The following is a 21170-nucleotide window of genomic DNA, read 5'->3' as shown; positions in this document are numbered from 1 at the left end:
TTTTGATTTGTTCTCTGGACACCATGGAAGGCATGATTTCCCCCAAACCGTGTCCCGGCATTTTCTCATCATTGTCTTTTTCTCCTCTATGAGTCTGAATGGTTTTGGTACCCTTGTTACTTTCTGCTTTGGGAACATAGAGCCCTGTAGCCTCACTCCCTGTCACTCCCTGGGAGAAAGAGGGTGGGGTGGAGTGTCCCCTCTCTGGCAGCAACAAAGGACAGAGGAGCAGCCAGGAGAGGGAGATGGGCTGCCACACTCATTTACGAGATGAGCTAGCTGATCCAAGGAGACTGGTCAGACCAGTGAGAGAGCAGAGGGCAGTCCTGCTTGGGACTGAGCTTCCGAGCACTCAGGCTCAATACACTCTTCCTAATCTATGACCCAAGCCCTCCCTGAAGGGATCCAGGTATTGCCCTCTGATCCAGACTCCTTCCAAGCACTGTCCTTGGCTCCCTCTCTGTGGCCAGTCCAGGAATGTCCACACTGACAATGTCTTCCTCTTCCTCCTACCTGGGTCCCTAATTATCTTGCTGATCAAGACATGTTTTCCTGGTGGTCTGGATTGTGCTCATATAGTGTAGTCTAGTCTCCTACTTCTAAAAAACAAAACAAAACAAAACAGAAAGCAAACTCCTCCTGCCTCAACATGAGTGATCATATCCAGAGATGCTTACGAGATACCTTTCTCAGGCACGGTATTTAATGATTCCTCTCTAACTTAATAGCATTTCCCCTCGAGTGAAGCTGTGTTTCATAGCATGTCTCACCACCTTCTGCCTCTTGTCAAGTCGCTTATATACGTGTCCGTGCCCTCCAGCCAAAGGTCACCGGAAACACACCTCTGGTTACACAAACTTGGTTTATTGACTCACTGCAACAACGGAGAAAGGCACTTTATGGGGAATAAGGGCAGTTTCGGTAAGAAGATGTTAGAAAGGACTTATTATAGGATTTGGGACTGTTTAAGTGATTTTGGGAGGAGAGTTAAGGAAGTGGGGCTTTGCTTTAGATTCAATGCTATCAGAAGACACGTTAATTCTATGATTGGTATCTTAATAGATTTGATCTAGGGGGAATGAAGTGAGACTCAGACCATAACTGGGAAGGAAGCAGCAGTTACTTATATTCATATTAGCCAGAATAGGATTTCCGATCATTGCTGTGGCTTGGAAAATACGAAGGGCCAAGTGATAGTGCCAAGTCAGGACCTGTCAGGGGCTACTTTTCCCTTCCTTGGTCCTCCTGTTTGGCCAAGGACAAAGTAAGAGTGCAAGACATTCATCTATGAGATTCAGGTCTTCACTGTGGCCAAAATTCTGCTGATTAGGAGGCTGTTTAGAGAATGTAGTTTGTAGTTGGACCCAAGTTAGTGTCTCCTGCTCCTTTGTGGCAGGGAGAGTTTCTTTTTTTTTTTTAAGATTTTATTTATTTATTTGAGAGAGAGAGACTGAGAGAGAGAGCACATGAGAGGGGGGAGGGTTGGGAGGGTCAGAGGGAGAAGCAGACTCCCTGCCGAGCAGGGAGCCCGATGTGGGACTCGATCCCGGGACTCCAGGATCATGACCTGAGCCGAAGGCAGTTGCCTAACCAACTGAGCCACCCAGGCACCCAAAGATTTTATTTATTTATTTGCGAGAGAGAGAATGAGAGACAGAGAGCACGAGAGGGAGGAGGGTCAGAGGGAGAAGCAGACCCCCCGCCGAGCAGGGAGCCCGATGCGGGACTCGATCCCGGGACTCTGGGATCATGACCTGAGCCGAAGGCAGTCGCTTAACCAACTGAGCCACCCAGGCACCCGGCAGGAAGAGTTTCTTAATCTTCTGATGTGACATGGGCTACGCAGTAGCTTTCAAGACTGCACAGAATACACCAGGCAGCTGTAACACAGGCAGTGACCAGAAACAGAACTTCTTGTTGGTTCTTGTAATTGGCCCTGAGGACAGGCACCCGGATTATTAAATCCAGGCAATGGAAATGTGTCCCAAGCCCAACTGTTTTTTTCTAGAGATTTGCGTGACTTTTTCCATTTAGCCTACTTCTAGATTGTTCTACTTGAGCCTATAGTGTTTATAGGGTGGTAGCCAGAGGGTTTGCTGTAGTGTGGATTCCCCTGGGCTATCTAAGAAGAAATTAAGGGCTATGTGATCATCCATGACAACTCTGGCTAATACATTTCCATTTAAAATGGTTGGTTTGGCTTCCAGAGCAGCAGTTGTTAAATTGATGACATCTTACTAGGGTCGGGGGAGGTTTTGGACCATCTTTTCCAGCTGAACTATCCCTTCTGTGGGAATTGCAGTTTGCACAGTATGCATGAAGAGTGAGTCTGCTGTCCCCTCTGGCAGTCCTCCCAGGTAGCTTGTGTTTGTCTCTTTTTTTTTTTTTTTTTTTAAGATTTTATTTATTTATTTGAGAGAGAGAATGAGACAGAGAGAGAGAGCATGAGAGGGGGAAGGATCAGAGGGAGAAGCAGACTCCCTGCTGAGCAGGGAGTCTGATGCGGGACTCGATCCTGGGACTCCAGGATCATGACCTGAGCCGAAGTCAGTTGCTTAACCAACTGAGCCACCCAGGCGCCCGTGTTTGTCTCTTTTTGGAAGTTTCTGGACATTCTTTTCAGGGAAACATGATCCACTGGAAGGCTGGTAATGTTAAACATCTGAAAATCTCTCAGATTTGTCCGGAAAAGGAAAACTTAATGTGTGGCAGGTGGTATAAGCCTGATGTCCACAAAAAAAGTAATATCCTGGTGGGGCACAGACCATATTGGCAATGTCATTTATCCCAACAGGAGAGAGCCAGGTATTTTTTTTTTTTGCCCTCAGGGTGGGAAGCTTTCCTGAACGGAGTTAAACAGCTTTTGCAAAGCACGATGGGGTGTCTCTGGAGAGAACGAACTATTGCAGCAAGAATATGCCCAATATTAGTCTCCATTTCTGATGGGCTAAATTTTGCCGATAGGGTTATAATGACCTAAACAGAAGCATATTCCTGACCGGGGCCAAGGTCCAATTTTTTTAAACATTTAAATTTGGGATTAATTGTATGAGGATCAGAAGGACTTGTGGAAGAAGATCTATCTTCTGTAGTATTGAAAGGAACAGTTGTTAAATGTTTGTCACCTGGCATCAGCAGTAGTTATAGGCTGAGGAAAACACAAAGGAGTTTTATTTTTTTCTTCAGGGGCAGAAGACCTCAGGGGGTCAAAAATAACAGGATTTAGATAGGGAGGTCACGTTGAGAAAGAAGTCTTTTAGTTAGTCAATAGAGAGTGTCGAAGTATAGTCCTATACAAGATTATCAGTAGAGGAAAACAAAATGGCGCCAAAGAATCTGAATTAATCTTGTTTGGTGTCTCAGGTGGCAGTTATCCACTTCTTTGGTCAGCAGCCCGTCTGTTGTCGCAGGCAGAAGCTCTCCTTTTCTGCAGGCAGCTTTTTTCTTGAGGTTTCATAAGAACACTCGGTGTGACATCTTCCAGTGGAATGGGTGTCCAGGTTGGTGACGTCTGTCTCTGAGTAGGGAAACACAAAGCCAGTGATCAACAGCTTGGCATTTTCCTGCTGTGTTGGTTGTTAACAGTACTTGATAAGGTCTTTCAAGGCTCCACGGCTGTTTTTGCCTGGCTACTTCAGAATACAAGCACCCTGAACCTCCTGCTTTCCAGTCACACAGAGGTTGCTTCAGGGGGGGCCTTACCTAGGGTGAGATCCAGGAGTCCTCGATGTTTGCCCTATTATGGAGTCCAGGGTCCTGGGCCAAGGCAGCGAGAGCTTGAGCTGAATCTCATTTGAACCTCTATTTCTGTTAATACACCATTACCAACATACAAACAAAGTTGGGTTTATTGACTCATTGCCGTGAAAAAGAACACACATCATGGACAACGGTGGTGTTCCTCAGTGGGCTTTTTTTCTTTCCCGTAAGTCCCCCTCGATTGATCTGGAAGCTTCAGGAAGACAGAACCTATGTGTGGTGTTCCTCATTGTGTTTACTCAATGTGTGACTCAGCAGATGCCCTTAAAATTAGCATCTGGGTAAGGAAATGAAGGGATTTTAGCCTCTTATGGAGAGGCCTGTTACCTGGCAGCCTGAGAACTTACCGTCACTCCTCTTTCTCTGAGGCCGAAGGGGCTGAAAGGAAGACAGACAGATTCATCGGTGGGGAAGATGAAGATAGCACTCCAGAGAGAGCAGATCCCAAACTGGGACTCTCTTCCCAGTTGTTTTCCAAGAATGGGAAGTTGAACTTCTACTCCTGGACTGAACTGGGACCATGGAGACTGTGCAGGGTGTGACTCTTACCGGACAAGAGAGGCGGTGCCTGAGAAGGAAGGGAACTCACAGAGCTGCCTTTCTGGAAGAATTGATGTGACAACAACAGCAAGAATAATTACACTATTTCTCACCTGTTGGTCTTGCTTTCGGTTGCTCCTCCTTCCTTTCCTTCCTCTGCTCTTGAAAAATCAACAATGCCATAAAATATTTGTGCCACTTTCATGCCAGGCATTGGACTTGGGTTATAAAGATGAGCAAGGCATGATGCCCAAGGCTCGCTCTTCAGTGATTTTTGGGGTCAGGGGCAATGGCAGAGAAGTGATAACCAGATTACAACTTCCTGTTCCAGACTCTCTGAGCTCCAGATGACTTTTGGCTTCTTCTTTGGTTCTATGCAAGTACACAGAGAAAGAGGCATCATTTTGCTCCTTGAAAGCCAAGGTGAGAGGCTCCTGGTGGTGACTTCTGGCCATCTGGAGGGAGAGAAAGGACTCACATACTGGAGGTGTGGCCTCAGCCAGCAATTAATTTCCAGCGGCCCAGCACCCAGGGCTCTGGAGGGATAGAAGGGAGGCAGGGTTGGAACAAGGAGTAGAGTGGTTCAGTGGTGGTTCAAGTTGAGTCAAGGCCAAGGTAATTAGGCTGGGAGTGAAAAATGGAGCAGCGAGAGTGGTCTGGCAGCTCGTGGAAGAGGGACCTGTCCCAACAACCCTCAGGACCCCTGAGCCTGTCCTGATCCTCCCCCAACTCCCTGAAATCTGGAGAAGCAGAGCCTGGGTGGGGGGAAGCACACTCCCTGGGACTGAGCTGACTCCTCTCCCCCTGCCCTGCAAGACCCTCACGAGGCCCCCGGGCTTCACTTTCTCCCAGGGCAGTCGTGTCCCTCCTCTCCACGTCCTCTCCCTCCAAATCCATCTTCATTAGTAACTATAAACGTCAGAGTCAGAGCCGTTAGAAGACTGTTCCTAGATAAATAATGCTTTTCATATTTAATTTATGAGTAGTTCTGCAGCCTCTTTGGGGTGTGCTGGGTTAATTAAGAGCTGAATTAGATGGAGCTGCATCTCCCTAAGGAGACTCCATTAAACTCTTTCTGACCAAAAAAAAAAAAAAAGGAGAGAGAGAGAGAAAGGTAGTTGAAGAGAAGGGTCCCTTCTCCAAGGACACCCCCTTCGTCATGGCCTCAAAAGAGAGCCAGTTGGAGGGGAGCTCAGGATGCTTGTAGTTCAGCTTTTCTTTCTTTTACAGTGTGGAGCTTTCTCCAGCCTCCGAGACAGGTGGTTCCCGCGTGTGGGTGGTGCAGGGAACTCAGCGTGGTGAGCCAGGTCAGCTTTTCTGGCTGGCATGGGGTTAAAGCCCTGTAGCCGGGAAACCAGCCTGGAACAGGGCCATTTGCCTATTGGACCCTGCCAGGAGCCGGATGTGGTGCTGGGGGGAGCTGATCCCAGGTCTCGGGCCAGGACTGTGGCTCTGAAATTTCAACCCCTATGCCCAGCCCTTTTACCCTCAAACTCAGTTCCCTTTGCTGGGGCTGAGCAGATGAGGGCCGTGTTTGTCCTGAGCATTTCATGGGCAGTCGGCAAAATCTCACAGAGCTCTGCCCTCCCCCCGGGAGGACTGGAAGTCTCGCCACCAGGGGAGGCTGCTGTGGCAGCGTTTCTCTGGTGGCTCTGCATCCCCCCGCCTCCACCCCCACTTCGTGGGATCAGCCTGCAGAGCTCCAGCGGTTTAGTCCACCCCTCCCATTTAAGGGGAAGCAATAGGGACAGACTCTTAGAATGAATGGGTACAGAGGTGGACTCAGAATCCTAGGCTGCTGCCACCAATACACTCAAATACACGGGTGTGTGTGTGTGTGTGTGTACATGTGTCTGTGCATTCACAAGCGCACACGCCCCTTTCATGGGCTATAGATTCACAGAGGGCTCTTACACCCCACCAAGCTGGTGGCCCTCAGATCCTCGGAGGTCTGTGGGGGGACAGATGTACAGCCTTGGATCACAAGCAGACCCTCCCAGTCTCCTGTTTCCCTTCATTGTACAGAGAAGAATGTCCCCACACCCCCGGAGACCCTGTCGCAGACCATGTGGTCAGGTAGAGTCTGCACGCTTTCAGAGTCCTAGGCCCTGCCAGCACCCCTGGTGTCCCCAGACATGGTCACCGAGTGCCAGGCGATCACAGCCTGTGTCCTGACCTCGTTGCCACACGCTCACGTTCCTGGTATAAGCTTCGGGCTGCAGAATCAGTCTCTCTACCAAACATGCTTGTACGTGCGTGTGCATGCGTGCACACACGCACACGCACATACCACACGCACACACCACACGCACACACACACACTTCAGCACAGGGCTCGAGTCCAGACTGCGACTTTGTTATGTAAAACAGATGGAGGGCTCTTTATGATGGACCCTCGGCCTCCTGCGCAGTTCATTGTAGGATTGGCAGCCAATGGACAATGAACCTTCTCGTGAAGAATAGGGCTGAAGGGTGTCCTCCGCACAAGCAGGCGCGCGACATCCCTCGACCCTGCAGACTCCGAGCGCACGCCGTTTGCTCCCTGGCCCATCCCACCTGGCGCTGCGACATCTTTTACTCTTGAGGACCGCTTTCCCTCAAAGGGTGACTCCAGCAAGTCAGACCGAAACTTGGCCCCACCTGCCCCTTTACCTTTGCCAGACCTGCAGCTGGTGGGAAGAGGCGGAAGCGTGAACAGGCTGGGCATTGTAGAGATGGGCGGAGGGGCTGCTCTGGTGCTCTCTGCATTTACCTGGCGTCTGACTTGTAGCTCCCCCTCCAGTTTCATGGCCAAGTTCATATCGGGGACAGATGTGGCTTCTCTGGCTAGACCTGTGGGGCTTCGGCTTGGGCACAGTCTTGTGCCCCCCTGGCTCCCCCCCGCCCCCAGTGCCTCGCTGGTGTTCACCTGGAGATGGACTCCCCAAAGCAGCACCAAGGACTTCAGTTCTGACCTGAGGGCTGGGAGGGTCTCAGAGATTGTCTCTCTCCACTCTCCTGTGTACAGGGGAAGAGGAGGGACTTGACCTTGGCTGCAGCTCCAGACCCAGGGCTCCTGGCTTCTGTCAGCCTTCTTCCCTGCCCTGGTGGCACACGCCACAGCTCTTTCTAGTCTTTGCTTTACTTACCTTGTCTCGTCTTTATCTTACATAGGTGTATCTTGCTTTATACAACAGATAAGTTCTTTTAAATGTTGTCTGTGAAGAGGGATTTCCACATCAAATCGTACTGGAAAGTGCATCTTCCCTCCCTCGAGGAGGAGTTTGCTCTTTAGGCCCCTAAGTTTGTAGAGCTGTCGTTTAAAAGGGGCTTTACATGTTGCCTTTGATCCTCGAAAGAGCCCCGGGGATGGCAGGGCGGGCTCTGCTAGAGCCCCTCATTGACCGATCAGCAACTTGGGCACAAGGTCATGTCTGCCGGCCTTCCCCAGGGTGCCTGCAGTTGGCTTTTTGAATGCAAGGGCAGGAGCCCACTCTCCCCCTGTGACTTACAATGCTCAGCCCACTGTCTCCTCCTCTACAACCTTAGCCTGGCCATTCATCACAATGTACAAGAGGACAGCAAAGTGTCCTGGGAGTGACACCACACAGTTTGGTCTTGGAGAAGCTACTTTATGCCTCACAGAGCCTCAGTTTAAACATCCTGAAAATAAGGGACCTGGGGCCTTCCTCACAGAGATCTAGTGAGGTTGAACGCGGTGTTAGGTACGAACAGCTCTTTATAAACTTTAATAAAATAAAGGCAGCTTGTCCACTCCCCTCGCTGGGAATGGAGGGTTTCCGTGCAGATGAACTGAGGGTGCTTGGCCATTACAGGTGTTTGATAAAAGCGAACTTCTTTCCATTGTTCTTACGGAATCTTCCTCCTACTTGACGTCAGTCCCTGGAAAATCCCGGTCTCAGCCTCTGCCCCGAGTCAGCCGCTAGCGTCTGTGTATTCTTTGCCAAAAGCATAGCAAGATTTATGTCCCACCTTCTGCCTTCCTGAAGCACAGGATGGTCCCCTCTAGGACAGTGCCTGTCCCCTTGGACAATGCCCCCGCCCCCCACATCGGGGCTGGGATTGTGACCCCTCCCTGGGCACTTCCTCTGTGTCGAATATGTGAATGATCCATCCAGAAAAAAAACAGTGCCCACTTCCTGCCTGAACACAGGGTCCTTCTCAGTTTGTCTCCCCTGGGAATCCCAGAGCTGCAGAAGAGGCTCTTCTCGGGAAAGCCATCTGTGAACATATGGGGCACCCTTGGTGTTCTGTTGGGTTTCACCCCAGCCTCATTCCCACATCTTGCCCTTGGAAACCCCCCTCCTTGTAGGAACCTTGTCCTCTCTCCCTCCCTGCTTTTTCTGCGGGCTTCTGGTTCTGGGCAAAGCGTACCAATCCAGATCAGCGCAGGGCAGCAAGGGCCCCCGGCCCCGTGCCCCCCCACCCCCGCAAGCAGGTCAGAGGCCCAGCCCAGCAGGCCGGCCCAGCCCCAGGGGGTGGGCGGCAGTGTGGGTGAGTGAGTGCCATTTGGAGAACTGTAGCTTGTGTGGGTGTAGCTGGAACCTCAGAAGGACAGTAACACAGATGCTGGCATTTGGGGCTGAGTCTTTCCTAGCTCCCTGAAATGAAGGGGCAGTGGATGTCGTGGTGAATCATCAGACAGACTTGTTTGCAGCCCTGTGTGCAGGGTTCTGTCCCTGGGACAGGAGGCTTTCTCCCCCTCCAAGGCTCAGGCTGCGCTTCTCAGTGCATTGAAGGATGGATGGATGGGAGGATGTGCTGGTTCAAGACCAGGATTTGAGTTCCCAGTGTCCTGCTTTGGGGTCGGTTGGGAGAACACACTGACCAGGTCATGTGGACCCCTCATTCTGAGGTCACTTTCTGCATGTCATTTGGCAGCTTGGTGGCGGCCTCCCATGAGCCGGGCCCTGAACTGGGTCCGGGGTTTCCGGAGGTGAGGAGTTAAGCTAGGGCTGTGACCTCAAAGCCCTCTTCGTCTAGTGGGAGACACAGGTGCATAGACGTTTAAAGGGGCAAAATGGTAACAGATGGGGGTGTGAGAAGTATCATGAATTCCACTTTCCCGGGAGGGAGTTGGGGCAAAGGGCTGGCAGGGTAGGGGACCTGAAGCCAGACATCAAAGCTGGAAGTGGCCCTCGAGACAGATGAGGGAGAGGTAGGGACTGTGGGAAGGCGTCAGGCCAGGCTGTGGTGCCTGGGGTACGTGAGGCAGGGGCGGCTTGGAGGAGGAGGTGGTGTGGGAGAGCAGTGGGCCAGCCCAGACTCAGCCCTGACCGAAGGGCCGCTCTGGGGGCTTGTCAAGGTTGGCTCAGGATCAGAACACGTGCCAGGGTCACCGCTGAAAGCCAGATTGCTCAAGCCAGTATTTTAAAAAGGCAGGTGGAACATGAGGGCTTCCCTGTGGTTTCTTCTGATCCCTGGGCTGCTTAGCAGGTTAAGTGGGACTTGGGATTTGGCCTTCTGGGAAACTGTCAGCCCATCCATAGGCCCTGGGGTCCCTGTGCTGTCCCAGAGCACCAGAATGAGGGTCAGCCAGACAGCAGGCAGCTCGCCCTGCCTGAAGGAGTGTGCCCTGAGAGCTCAGCCCCCTGCCTCCTGCTGGAAGGGGGGGGTCTGGAGTGGAAGGGATGAGAGCCGGAATTGACTGAGAGGCTCTGGGAAGGTCCTTCCAGGTTGCATTTTTATCACGAGACCCCTCATTCTCTGGCCCCACGGAGAAGGTGCTCACAGTTCTCTCTGCATGACCTTAACATTTTCCCCACTTGTCGAGGTTCATTTCTTTTCGTTTTCCCTCCCAGGGGGACAGACTTGGACCAAGAGCCTCCTTATGCAGTGTGGTAGCGGGCCTACATGGGGGCCTCCCTCTCACCTGGCTTGGCCTAGTCTCTCTTTGCAGTATCTCTCACAGACACCCGTCTGAGCCCGGCGCTGCTCGCTCAGCCCCTCCTCTGCAGGCTCTGGCCCTTACCTGCTGCCTGCAGCTGTCCCTGGGGACCCAGCCAGGCTCCCTCTTTCCCCCCATCTCCTCCACTCTCCACTTCTGGCTCGAAAGGCCTTACACATCTCTAGGCAAGGCCTGAAGTCCCCATTCTAGAAGCCCAGATTTTTTGTCTGTTTGTTTGTTTCCAAGGATGAGCAGACATGTCATTGGTGGAGGAGCCAATAAGAGGTAGGGGGAAAAGTGGGGAAGGAGGGGGCAGAGGGATGCTTTTCAGGCGGTCTTAAAGTCAACTAGTAAAGCTAATAGTGATAACAACTAGCATTTATTGAGTATCTGCTATGTGCTTGCTACTTTGTTAAATGCTTTGTTTAATACAATTATTTCTCTTACTCCTCTCAACAACCCAAGGACGTATATTCTATTACTATCCCCATTTAAAATGGAGGTCCGGATAGGGGGTGAGAAGAACCTGCTGTTTACCTGCTTCTCTGTGGGGAGCGGGGAGGGCTTCCTCACCAAGGGAGTGGACTCTCTAAAGGCCAGCTAGGTCATCCCCCTGCCTCCAGCCCGGATTGCCTTGGAACACTTTGCTGGGGAGGGCTCTGGACCAAGCTGAGGGGTCTTGGGTGAAAATTGCTTCTTCGCTACTTTTTGGTGTCTTGTTCTGGGTCCCAGTCAGAAGGTTGTTCTCATGGCCTAACAGACACCCTTCCTACCTCCAGTATATCCCTGGATGATAGGGAGTGTCAGCAGGGGCCAGTGGAAAGAACAGCAATTTTTCTGTTAGTAGGGCCTTGACCTAAGTTTCCACCTGCTCAGTGGGTTGAAGTAGGTGTCTGTACCTCAACAACCTTTCCCAGGGGCCCTATTTCAATGTTCTTTCTGTGGGTCCCCCCTTTGCCTCAATGTCCTCCCTCTGTGTCAGGAGCTAGATCCCGGGCCTGGGGGGCCCTATCCTCTCCATACTCACGTGCCAGCCAGTAGGCCAGTAGGGCCCTCTTTCTGGCAGTCCTTGCTTGTTCTCTGACCCCAGGAGCGGGGCAGGGAGCTCTGTACCCCAGAGTGTGTCTCTTTCCTGTTTCCACAGCCTGACTCAGGGCCCTGTAGGCTGCGGTTGGCAGATTTTGCCCTTTAAAAAGATGTCTTTCTTTGAGCGAGTGAGGAGCTAATCATTAATGTGAAGAGACCCTTCTAGGACAGATGTATTCTGTGCTTACTTAGAGAATGGCTGAGCAAGAGCAGCTGATCCACTTTGGAGAGGGACAGAGATAACTCACCTCCAGGGGAGATTTTTTATTTTATTTTTTTTCTGGAACGCCCAGGAAACCAGATAGGCTGGTTGCAATAACTCTGGGTGTTTCCCCACCTGCCTCTTGGGCTCTAGGGGGATGCTTAGACCTAGCGAGAGCCTCCAGGGGTTAGGCACTCTGGGGGTCTTTTGGAGACAGCATTTCTGGTGTGGATTGAGCAGGGCTAAGGATAAGAAGCAGGGCTGTTTTTATTTTATTTTATTTTTATTTTATTTTTATTTTATTTTATTTTTTTAAAAGATTCTTTATTTATTTGAGAGAGAGAGAATGAGAGAGAGCACATGAGAGGGGGGAGGGTCAGAGGGAGAAGCAGACTCCCTGCTAAGCAGGGAGCCCAATGTGGGACTCGATCCAGGGACTCCAGGATCATGACCTGAGCCGAAGGCAGCCACCCAGGCGCCCGAAGCAGGGCTGTTTTTAGAGACTCTTTCACCCCAGAGAAGGAACTGCCTACAGCTCTCACCTGCCAAGGAATGACCTCTGGTCATGGGAAGTTTCTTACCCATACAGAGGAGGCTGGGCCTGGCCAGTGACAGGGGAGGTGGATGGACAGAGTGGCCACAGGAGTGCTGGGGAGCAGCCTGCCCTGGGAGTGGAGACTCTGGGCACCCATCTCTGTGATGAGCCCACTGCCCTCTAGGAGCCATGGCACGCTTATCTCTAAAACAGAGGTGTTAACTATTTGTCCCACCTTCCTCCTGTGGCTACAACGTGAGCCACTGATGTGATGCTCAGAGCAGACCTGCTCCAGGGGACTTGGGGACCCCCTTTCTTAGCAGAATGAACCTCTTCCTCTGTGTTCCAGTGTATTTGCCCCCTCCCCATCCCCCTTATTTCCACCTTTTGTGATCATGTGGCCTGGTGCCTCCCTTTCTGGCTTGTCTCTGCCCCACCTCCACCACACTGGAATGTGAGCTGGCTCAGGACAGGGCTGCCGCCTGGCTGGTCCTACTGCTCGGGCGCCTTGCAGGGATGAGACCCAGGAGAGAGGCAGGCGGGCCACCTGTGTGATCCGGACAGGTAAGAAAAATGGGGCTCCGTGATCCAGTGACTTGCCCAGAGCCACTCAGCTTTCAGGCTAGACCTGCCCAGATCGGTCCTAGCCTCCGGGGTCCACTGCGGTGGCGTGGCGGGGTGTGAGTCGGCCCTGAAGGCCCGGAAACACAGAGCATCTGGTAAGGTGAAGAAAACCAGGTGGGCGACACGGCTGAGACATTGGCCCACACCTGTCCTGCCCAAAGTCCCACTATTTTTGTCTTCGTTTTCTTCCCTGTGGTAACTCTTGGAGACCTGAAGATGGCCCCAGTGCCCCATGAGCCTTCCTGCCTCTTGTCCCTGAGATCTAGAAACCAGGTTTCCAAAGCCCTCGACCTCCTGGGGCCCTCCCTGACTGTCCCTTTCCGCTTTCTGGACACCCCTTGTGCAGGGGGGATCCCAGGAGGGACTCGGAGCCCCGGCAGGGAGGGGCGGGTCCTCCCTCTCGGTCACCCTGTCTGGGAAGCACTTTATGAATTTTTATACGGGCTCTGCTCAGAAGATGCTACTCAGTGGGAGGGAGCAGTCACTTTTTAAGACCCACCTACTTTGCTCCAGGCTCAGGGCTGAGGCTCCTCAGCATCTCATTCCCCCCACAGTCATCCTGATGGGGCCGGAGGTATCATTGTTTTTCATTTCATAGATGAGGACACAGAGGCACAAAGGGATGAAGTGACTGATCTGAGGTCCCATGGCCAGGAGATGGCGGAGCTGGGATTTGAACCCAGGCACTTTTGGAGAAGCACCCGCTCAGCGGCAGTGAGCCCCAGCCCTGCATTTCTCCATGGAAGGCTGCCGCTCGCCGCCCTCCTCCAACCCAGGCGGGCAGGGCTCAGGCTGCACCTGTTGGCCTCCTCGGCCTCGGTCTTCACTGAGTTTGCCTGGAGACGCCGTGGAGGGGAGCCCACGAGGCCGTGACAGCAGAGCGAGGAGAGGGGGCTGCGTGGGGACCTGGACAGTTGCCCTTGGCTGGAGGGCAAGCCCGCAGCCCCCAACTTCCTTCAGGGGGCCGTGGGGGGGCTGGGCTCTGTGACGTCAGCATCCCCTCTGCAGCCCCAGCTCGGCCGGCCGGGCCGGCTGGCCTGACTCTCAAGCCACAGAAGGTTCTGGATGGTTCATGGTGGAGCCCAGCCACGAGCTTTTCCTAGCGGAGCAGCCACAGCCCGATGCAGTCTGGCAGGGTTGGAGGAGGGGAGGCAGGCTGGAGATGAGGAGGGGAGGGGAGGGGGCTTTGGAATGTTTGGAGTTTGACTTTGGAATTAAACACACTGAAGCAGTGGGCATGGTGGCTCAGGAATCAGCAACTCTGGTGCTCTTGTATCATTTGTTTTGATTTTGCTTGGTGTTTGAATTTGAAGAAGTGGTACACTCCCGTGGGTTAAGGAAAGGGTTTATTGTGGAGGGTCTTCCTCCAGCCTGCGTGTCCAGCAGTGTGACTTCTCTTCCCCGAGGCAGTCATGGTTTCTGTGTGTCTCTCCAGAGATGATCTAAACACACACAAGCAGATATGTATAGAGAGTATTTTAAGACGTGTTTGCACACTATCTGGAAAATCATGTTTTGCACGTCGCTCTTTTTCATTTAACAGTCTATCTTGGCAATCTATATTAGTATACAAAGAGCTTCCTTAGTCTTTAATTATGGCTGGGTAATACTCCCTTCTGTGGATGTACTGTCATTTTTAAAAAATGAAATATAATTTACATGGAGCAAACTGCACAAATCTTCAGTGGACAGTGCAATGCATGTTTGCATATGTATATACCCAGGTGACTGCCACCCAAACAGAGTACTTTCCATTACCCCAAAAGTTCCCTTGTGCCGCTTCCCAGTCTAAAGCCCTGGCTAGAAGTTCTCATTATTCTGACTTCTAGCTTCTCAACCTCACTTCAGATTCCTTATCTTTAAAATGGGCACAATGTTGGAACTGACTCACTTGCCCGGCATAGTAATTGTCCAACAAAGGATGGATGTCAGGTTTATTTAAGTCCCTGGTCGGTATTCGTTCTTCTACCTCTGCCTGGGCTCTCCAGTTACCTTCAGACTCTCTCTCTCTCTCTCTCTCTCTCACACACACACACACACACACACACACTCACTCACTCACTCACTCCTACACCCTCCTCCTCACTCACACATCGTCTAGCCATGGGGATAGACCAAGAGGGTCATTGTGCAAAGGCCAGGCTGTGTGAATGGCTCCATTGTTCCAGGGCTGAGTGCCCAGAGCCAGCCTGTATGGCACTGACCAGGGCTGGGCTGTCCAGTGGGAGGTGCCCATGGGCCCCTGACCAAGGGCTGACCACACCAGGCAGGACACCCACTTCCCCTCCTTTCCCAGAGGGAGGAGGGAAAGAGCCTTGGTTTGATCCAGGCCTGGGTGGGGGGGTAGCCCAGAGGATGCCTCCCGCTCTCTACTTGGCCTCCTGACTGGAATGCCAGGGCCTGGGGCACCTGCAGACGTACATGGTGACCTTGGCTCTGAGAGGCTGGGGGCAGTTGAGGAATGGGGATAAGGTGAGAAAAGGGAAGTGGGCATTGAATGCTTGCTTATTCCTTTTCCCCTTCTGGTGTGCATGAACGTGGGGAGCCTGAGGGTCTGGGAGATGAACTGGCCTGTAGGGAACCACCTAGAAGCAGGCCTCCGCTGCCAGGTGGCTCACACCCCAGAAACTGGTCCAGGACTTAGGACTGTGTTTGCCTTTGGGCTGGACTCCCCAGTGTGGGACTTCTGTGTGCTGGCACACAGGATGAGTCTGTGCACTTACCTGCGGAGCTTCTCCCGGATTCCTCAGAAGTGATGGTCTTGGCACCTATCTCTTGACCTTATGCCCTTTAATGCTGCCTGTGAGATCTGGTGCAAGGCCCACTCTTTCCCTACTCCTCACCATCTGCCAGCAGGGAATGTACCAGAAGGGCTTCCTACTTTCTCAGCAGCAGCCAGGCCTGGGGAGGGGGTTTGCCTTGGGGGCCAACATGAGGTGAGCCCTCATGAGCAAGAGGTAATGAGGGGTGCAGAATGAAGGCAGGTGAGGGGTATGGGGTCAAGAGGCAGAACAAGGAGGGGCTGGCCTGGAGGCAAGTGAGGGGATGAGGGGAACCTAGAGGGTGGGGGCAAGGGTTTACCAGACAAGGATCCAGACTTCCTAGGGGCTTGATTTCCTCCTGCCTCAGGTAAGTCCCCAGACTGGAATTCCTGGCTGCTCTGGGAAGCCCATGTCCCTAGAGTCTGGGCCAGATTCCTGGTGGCCTCCCAAAGTCCCAGCACACACCATTAGTTGCTCTTCCTTCCTATCCCTGCCAGCTTGGGCACCTGCCTCACAGAGCTTAGGTGTCGACCTGTGCCTTGCCAGTTCTCAGCTGGACCATGCGCCTGGTCTGAACCGTCTGATCCAGGGGCTGAGGCTACTGTGGGCAGGAGCAGGGGAGGGAGCCCAGCCCTCCCAGGATCCTGTCTCTGGGCCAGCCTCCCTTGCCATGGAAATACTCCAACAGAGGCCTGGGAATTACCCAGGATGTGAGTTTTAATTGCAGCCCATGATCCTGTTCTATCTGCCCCCAACTCTTACCACCTTTCCCAGTCCCAGGGCCTGTAAGATATTCCCTGTGCCCTATTTTTAGATCAGACACAGACTCCTTAGGCCTTGTTTACCTTTGGTCAGTCTGTCCATCTCCTCATAGCTCTGTGGCTGGGTGTCTCCGGTGGGGTACCCGGTGGGGCCTGGGGTGAGGGGAAACTGAGGCGGAAGTTTCCAGATGAACACAGGCCCTGTGGCCATGTCTCTGCTTCCCCAGCAGGCAGGCTCTGGGAAGCACTGGGGCAAGCGTTGGATTCTAATAGCGCCACCTGATTCTCCTCAGCCTGGGCCTCCAGGGGTGAGTGTGGCAATGGCCAGCAGAGTGGCTTAGGGAAGGTCAACATCTATGCGGGACCTCTTCTTCAGAAGGCAGCTGGAGCAGGCTCCTCCCTCAGCAGGAAGTGGACATCTGGCCTTCTCTGACTTCACCTTCCTCCCCGGAAACTTTGGGGGACTTGGATGAGACTGGCCTTGGCAAGACCAGGGCTGGACCATGTGATGCCAGAGGAAGGATGACGGAGCCTGGGGGATTGGCTGAGGACCAACACGGACCACTCCTGCTTCCCAACCACCAGGCCCAGAAGGGCAAGAGCCCTGGGCTGGCCAGGGTGGTCTGGGCAGCAGGTATTTTGTGGCTTGGCTACTTACCAGAAGGAAATCACTTAGTTTCCCTGTTTCCTCCCCTCCACCAAGATTTGTTGACATCCTCTAATTTACTGGGGGCATTTTGTTCTGTAACTGGAGAATGAGAGGGACTGTCTGGTGGGAGAGAAGGAGTAAGGAGGGAACGGTGTCCTCCTCTCTGGCCCCTTGGCCCGCCTTCGAGGCCAGTGGTTAGACAGTGCAGTCACCAGCAGGACAGTCTCTTTGTCGAGAGGTTCTGGGGCCTACACAGTTGTGCTTCCTGGCCCTGGGGACCTCGGACCCCTGTGTTAAGATGCTGCTCTCCTCGCCTCTGGCCACCCAAGGTCTGGGGCTCTGGGGGCATCAGGAGTCACCCCTTCGCCTGGACATTAGCTTCCCCACCAGGGTTCTCATCCGGGAGGTAGGACAACACCTCGTGGCATCTGGCAAGTTCTAGAGCAAGAGCAGACAAACTCGACAGATGGCCAGTGGTAGCTGCAGCGCATAGGCTGGTTTGGGAGCAACACTCTACTCCTCTGAGGGATTCACAGAAACCCTGGAAGGTGGGCCACTGGGGTGGCTTCTCGAGGGGCTTCGGCTGAGGACTTGATTGGGCAAGAAAGGGCAAGAACAGGAATTTTGAATTTTTGCCAAAATGATGTGGTTTTCTGAATCCAGGACCCGGCAAGGCCTGGCGACCTCTGCGCTCAGGGATGCGCGGGGGTCTTATGAGGAAAAACTGGGATCCCATATATCTGAGGGACCAGTCCAGTGCCTGGCCTGCGGTAAGACCCTCAAATATTTGTTTTATTTCAACCCCCAAAAAGCTCAGGTCCCTTGATTTATCCAGGAGAGGAATTCATCCAGAGCAGGGTAGAAGTAGGGGATAAGAGGTATATAAGAGATGTATTCTTCGAAAAGTAGGAGACCCAACTGAAGGCTCAACTCACTTCCTGTGTGGCCATAGGAAGTTAAGGTAAGTCACTTAACTTCTCTGGGTCTCAGTTTGCTCATCTGTGAAATGAGGGAGTTGGGTAAGCTTGCCTCCGAGGGCTCCTCCACTCTCTCCCGAATGGGCCTCCTCAGCAGCAGGCCCTCCATTTCATCTGTGGGGAAACTGAGGCTCCAGAGGACAGGTCCACTGGGCCTGCCCGCCTCTACCCAGATTTTCTGGTCAGAGCTCTCTGTACAGGAGCCGTGGGCTCTCAAGCCTGCAGTCTGGGAAGAGCCAGGAGCCATCCTCCCAGGGTTCGCTGCCTTGTCAGCGTCACCGGTGAGACAGGGGAAATTGAGGACCACGGCGGCACATCTTAAATCAAAGCCTGGGCCATCAATCTCCCAGAACAGACTGAAATCACAAGGTGGGTGGCACAGAATGCCCCCAGATGGACCGGCAAGAGATATTAAAAAACTGAAATCTTGAGCCCCCAAATCCCTTAACCAATTTCCAGACACCCAGGGGCCTGCATGCTGAGGAGAGGAAAGAGCATGCTTCATATTAGAATTCTCCAGGAGGGCCTGGGGGCTTTATTTCAGGAAAACCCCTCTGGGAACCTGGGGGCTTCTGAAGGCCCTCTCCTCCTGCTCTTCCCTGCAGGCACCCCCACTAGCTGGGCTGGCTGACTGTGGCCTGGCAGAGGGGTGAGCGTGCGCGGCCAGACGGCTCGCTCCGGGGTTGGCTCCATTGCTCAGCAGCTCTGCAAACCTGGGCAAGCTGCTTAAACTCTTTGGCCCTCAGTTTCCTCATCTGTAAAGTGGGAATGGGAACCCCTCCTTCCTAGGGTTGTTTTGAAGGTTAAACAAAATAATCCACACAAAGCAAACAGCATAGTGCGCCTGGCAGGAGGTAAGACCTCAAACATTAGCCACTAATATTTAACCTTTCTATTATCACACAAATAAGCCCAGTCTGGCTACTGCTGCTTCTCACAGGCTCTCCTGCTCTTTTGCCTTTTTATACCCTATCCATCCCTCAAGCCTCAGTTTAACTGCTGCCTCCTCCAGGAAGCCCTCCCTGAACAATTCCCCAAGGCTCCATCTTCCTCTGACTTCCAAGGCTACCTGTTGCGCACTTGATCACATTGGCCACAAAGGTTCTTTCCCACTTCACTGTCTGGGATCCCAATTCCCCAAGCAAAGGTCTCTGCTTTGGTTTTCTGCCTCTTCTCCCCCCCACTGCCCCCCCAGCGTGTCACTTGCCACAGCACAGTGTGCACAGTAGGTGCACATGAAACACGCATGCTTGTTATTAATTGGGAGATTTCAGGAAACTGGAATCAGAATCTTGGTGTTCCTGAGACCAGGACCTATGTCTATTTTTAGAGTTTAAATATTCTTAAAAAAAAAAAATTCCAAATTCCACTCTGTCTTTACATTACAACCACACCAATCTTTTCATGTCAGCCAGATGTACATTTCCCTCCTTTCCACCCGAAATACACCAGAATTTGAAAAATGAGGCGCTGGATCTGAGAGTGTGAGATAGAGAAGGTGTTCTCTAAACCCTGACTATTCTTGTCAGGCCGAAGTCTCAGGGAGGGATTAGCTCTGGGCGAAAGTGCAGGTTCTGATGGCTCAGCTCGGCGCTGTTAGAAGCTGGTTTTCTACGGAGGGACAAATGGAATTTTGAAACCCGAAGTCCTTGCTTCTGGAAGGTCAGCACTCTTGTGAGCCATCCCAGAGCACTGCCACTCTGTGGGGGGCTGGCTGGGAAACGGATCTAGTCACCTTGACATTGGGTTGGAGGACCAGAACTGCCATCCTCCTGGCTGCAGTGGGTGGAGGGCAGGCGGGGCAGAGGCAGGGCAGGAAACACACCAGAGGTGATCGGGGATCACACTGGGTCACACCCCGGCTTGATGGGGATCCGCTGCCAGACTCGAGGTGGGGGGGGCGGGGGGGGGGGGGGTGGATTTACAATTAAGAATTTGCGATTGTGACCAAGGCAAATGACCCTTGGTCTGGTGGGATCCTGGGGGCGGGGGCCTTCCTACCATCTGGTTCTAGGTGGAGAGAGTTTCTTGATGGTCTGAGTCCTGGGTGCCCCAGAGAAGTACAGGGCCCCCATGATCCCCTGGGTAGGTGAGTGAGTGACGGCTACCCTGAACACCCACCAGCCGGTAACAGTAACAACACGGTGCAACTATTAAGCACTCGCCACGTGCCACACACCGTGCTGAGTGCTTACATGCATCTTACCATCTGGCCCCAGGAAGTGAGGACCAGGATCTCCATCATCCGGACCAAGACCTCCATTATCCCGACCAGGAAACAGGTGCCAAGGCTTTCCCAGGCTGCCTGGAGTTTTCAAACCCTCCGTGGCTCTGGGGCGAGTCCGGGAGTGATGGAGAGGCTACAGCTGGAAATCCGAGATTCAGATATGGGTGCAGATGGAAGCTGACTGCCTTTCCCGGCCTGAGAAGATAATTGTTTGGTCGGAGCTGAGGAGCAGCTCGGGGTCCGGCGGTACAACCACCTACCCCTCTGCAGATGAGGAAACAGGCCTCCGTGGGGGCAGAACTGGGATTCTCTGCCCTGCTCTCCAGCCCAGGGGCCGCTGATCACGTGGTACTCGGCCTGCTTCTCCCTTCCACTCCGGAGAGGCCAGGGGTCCGTTTGTCTTGTCACCAATGAGTCCCTGGTGCCCATGTAGGCCTGGCCTTCGGGAGATGCTCAGTCAATATATGTGCAAAGAACGAAGGACTGAGGTGCTCAGCCTGCTGGCTCTGGCTGTGAGGGCAGATCTCCCCTCCGGAAGGGCCGCAGTGGCTGCACATTTCCACCTAGGAGTGCCCGCGGCAGTCTGGTGGGAAGGGGGTGGGACTGGCCTGGAGACTGTCCCCAGCAAATCCACCTAGGGGTGCCCCCACCAAGCCACCCCAGACCCCGCCCAAGAGGCATAACTGGAGCAGGGCAGATGATTCATTTCCACATCTGCGAGGTAAAGGTGGAGGGTAACGGCTAGGGGTGTGTATTGGGGGTGTTGGCACCGAAAGGTGGATGGCTCCGTTCTGGGTTCTGGAGTCCCTCCGTTGTGCTGGCTGGGGACGGGGTAGAGGACATCTGGGCCCGGGGCCAGGTTGGGGCCCCAGCCGGACTTCCTGGGGGGCACTCAGGCCGAAGGCCCTCGGTGAGCGCCCTCGGTGGGAGGGCTGGGAGGGTATGGGAAGAGGTGTCAGTGGGCGGCCCCCGCCCTCGCCAGCCGACCCCCTGAACCTCGGGGTGTGGGTGTGGCTCCCTCCGGGCGGGGGTGGGGGTTGGCTCGGGAGCCGGCCTGAGGAGGGGGCGTCCGGAGCGCTGGAGGCTGGGGCTGCGCGGGGCTGCGCGGGGCTGCGCGGGGCTGCGCGGGGCTGCGCGGGGCTGCGCGGGGCTGCGCGGGGC

At 53.5% G+C, this 21170-nt stretch overlaps 1 long non-coding RNA gene across 1 annotated transcript in view; it reads left to right on the top strand.

The window, feature by feature from the left end:
• The window catches only part of LOC118015799, a 109223-nt gene extending 95716 nt beyond the window's left edge, over positions 1-13507 (top strand). Inside the window, exon 3 of the long non-coding RNA XR_004680704.1 lies at positions 13232-13507. This is a non-coding gene — a long non-coding RNA (uncharacterized LOC118015799). The remainder of the gene's footprint in view (positions 1-13231) is intronic.
• Positions 13508-21170: the final 7663 nt, after the last annotated feature.

The sequence above is a fragment of the Mirounga leonina genome, unplaced genomic scaffold (genome assembly GCF_011800145.1).
Source record: "Mirounga leonina isolate KUSES-001 unplaced genomic scaffold, KU_Mleo_1.0 Mir_166, whole genome shotgun sequence".
Taxonomy (NCBI): domain Eukaryota; kingdom Metazoa; phylum Chordata; class Mammalia; order Carnivora; family Phocidae; genus Mirounga; species Mirounga leonina.
The sequence above is the reverse complement of the archived record's forward strand: the minus strand, read 5'-3'. Positions and strand labels throughout refer to the sequence as shown.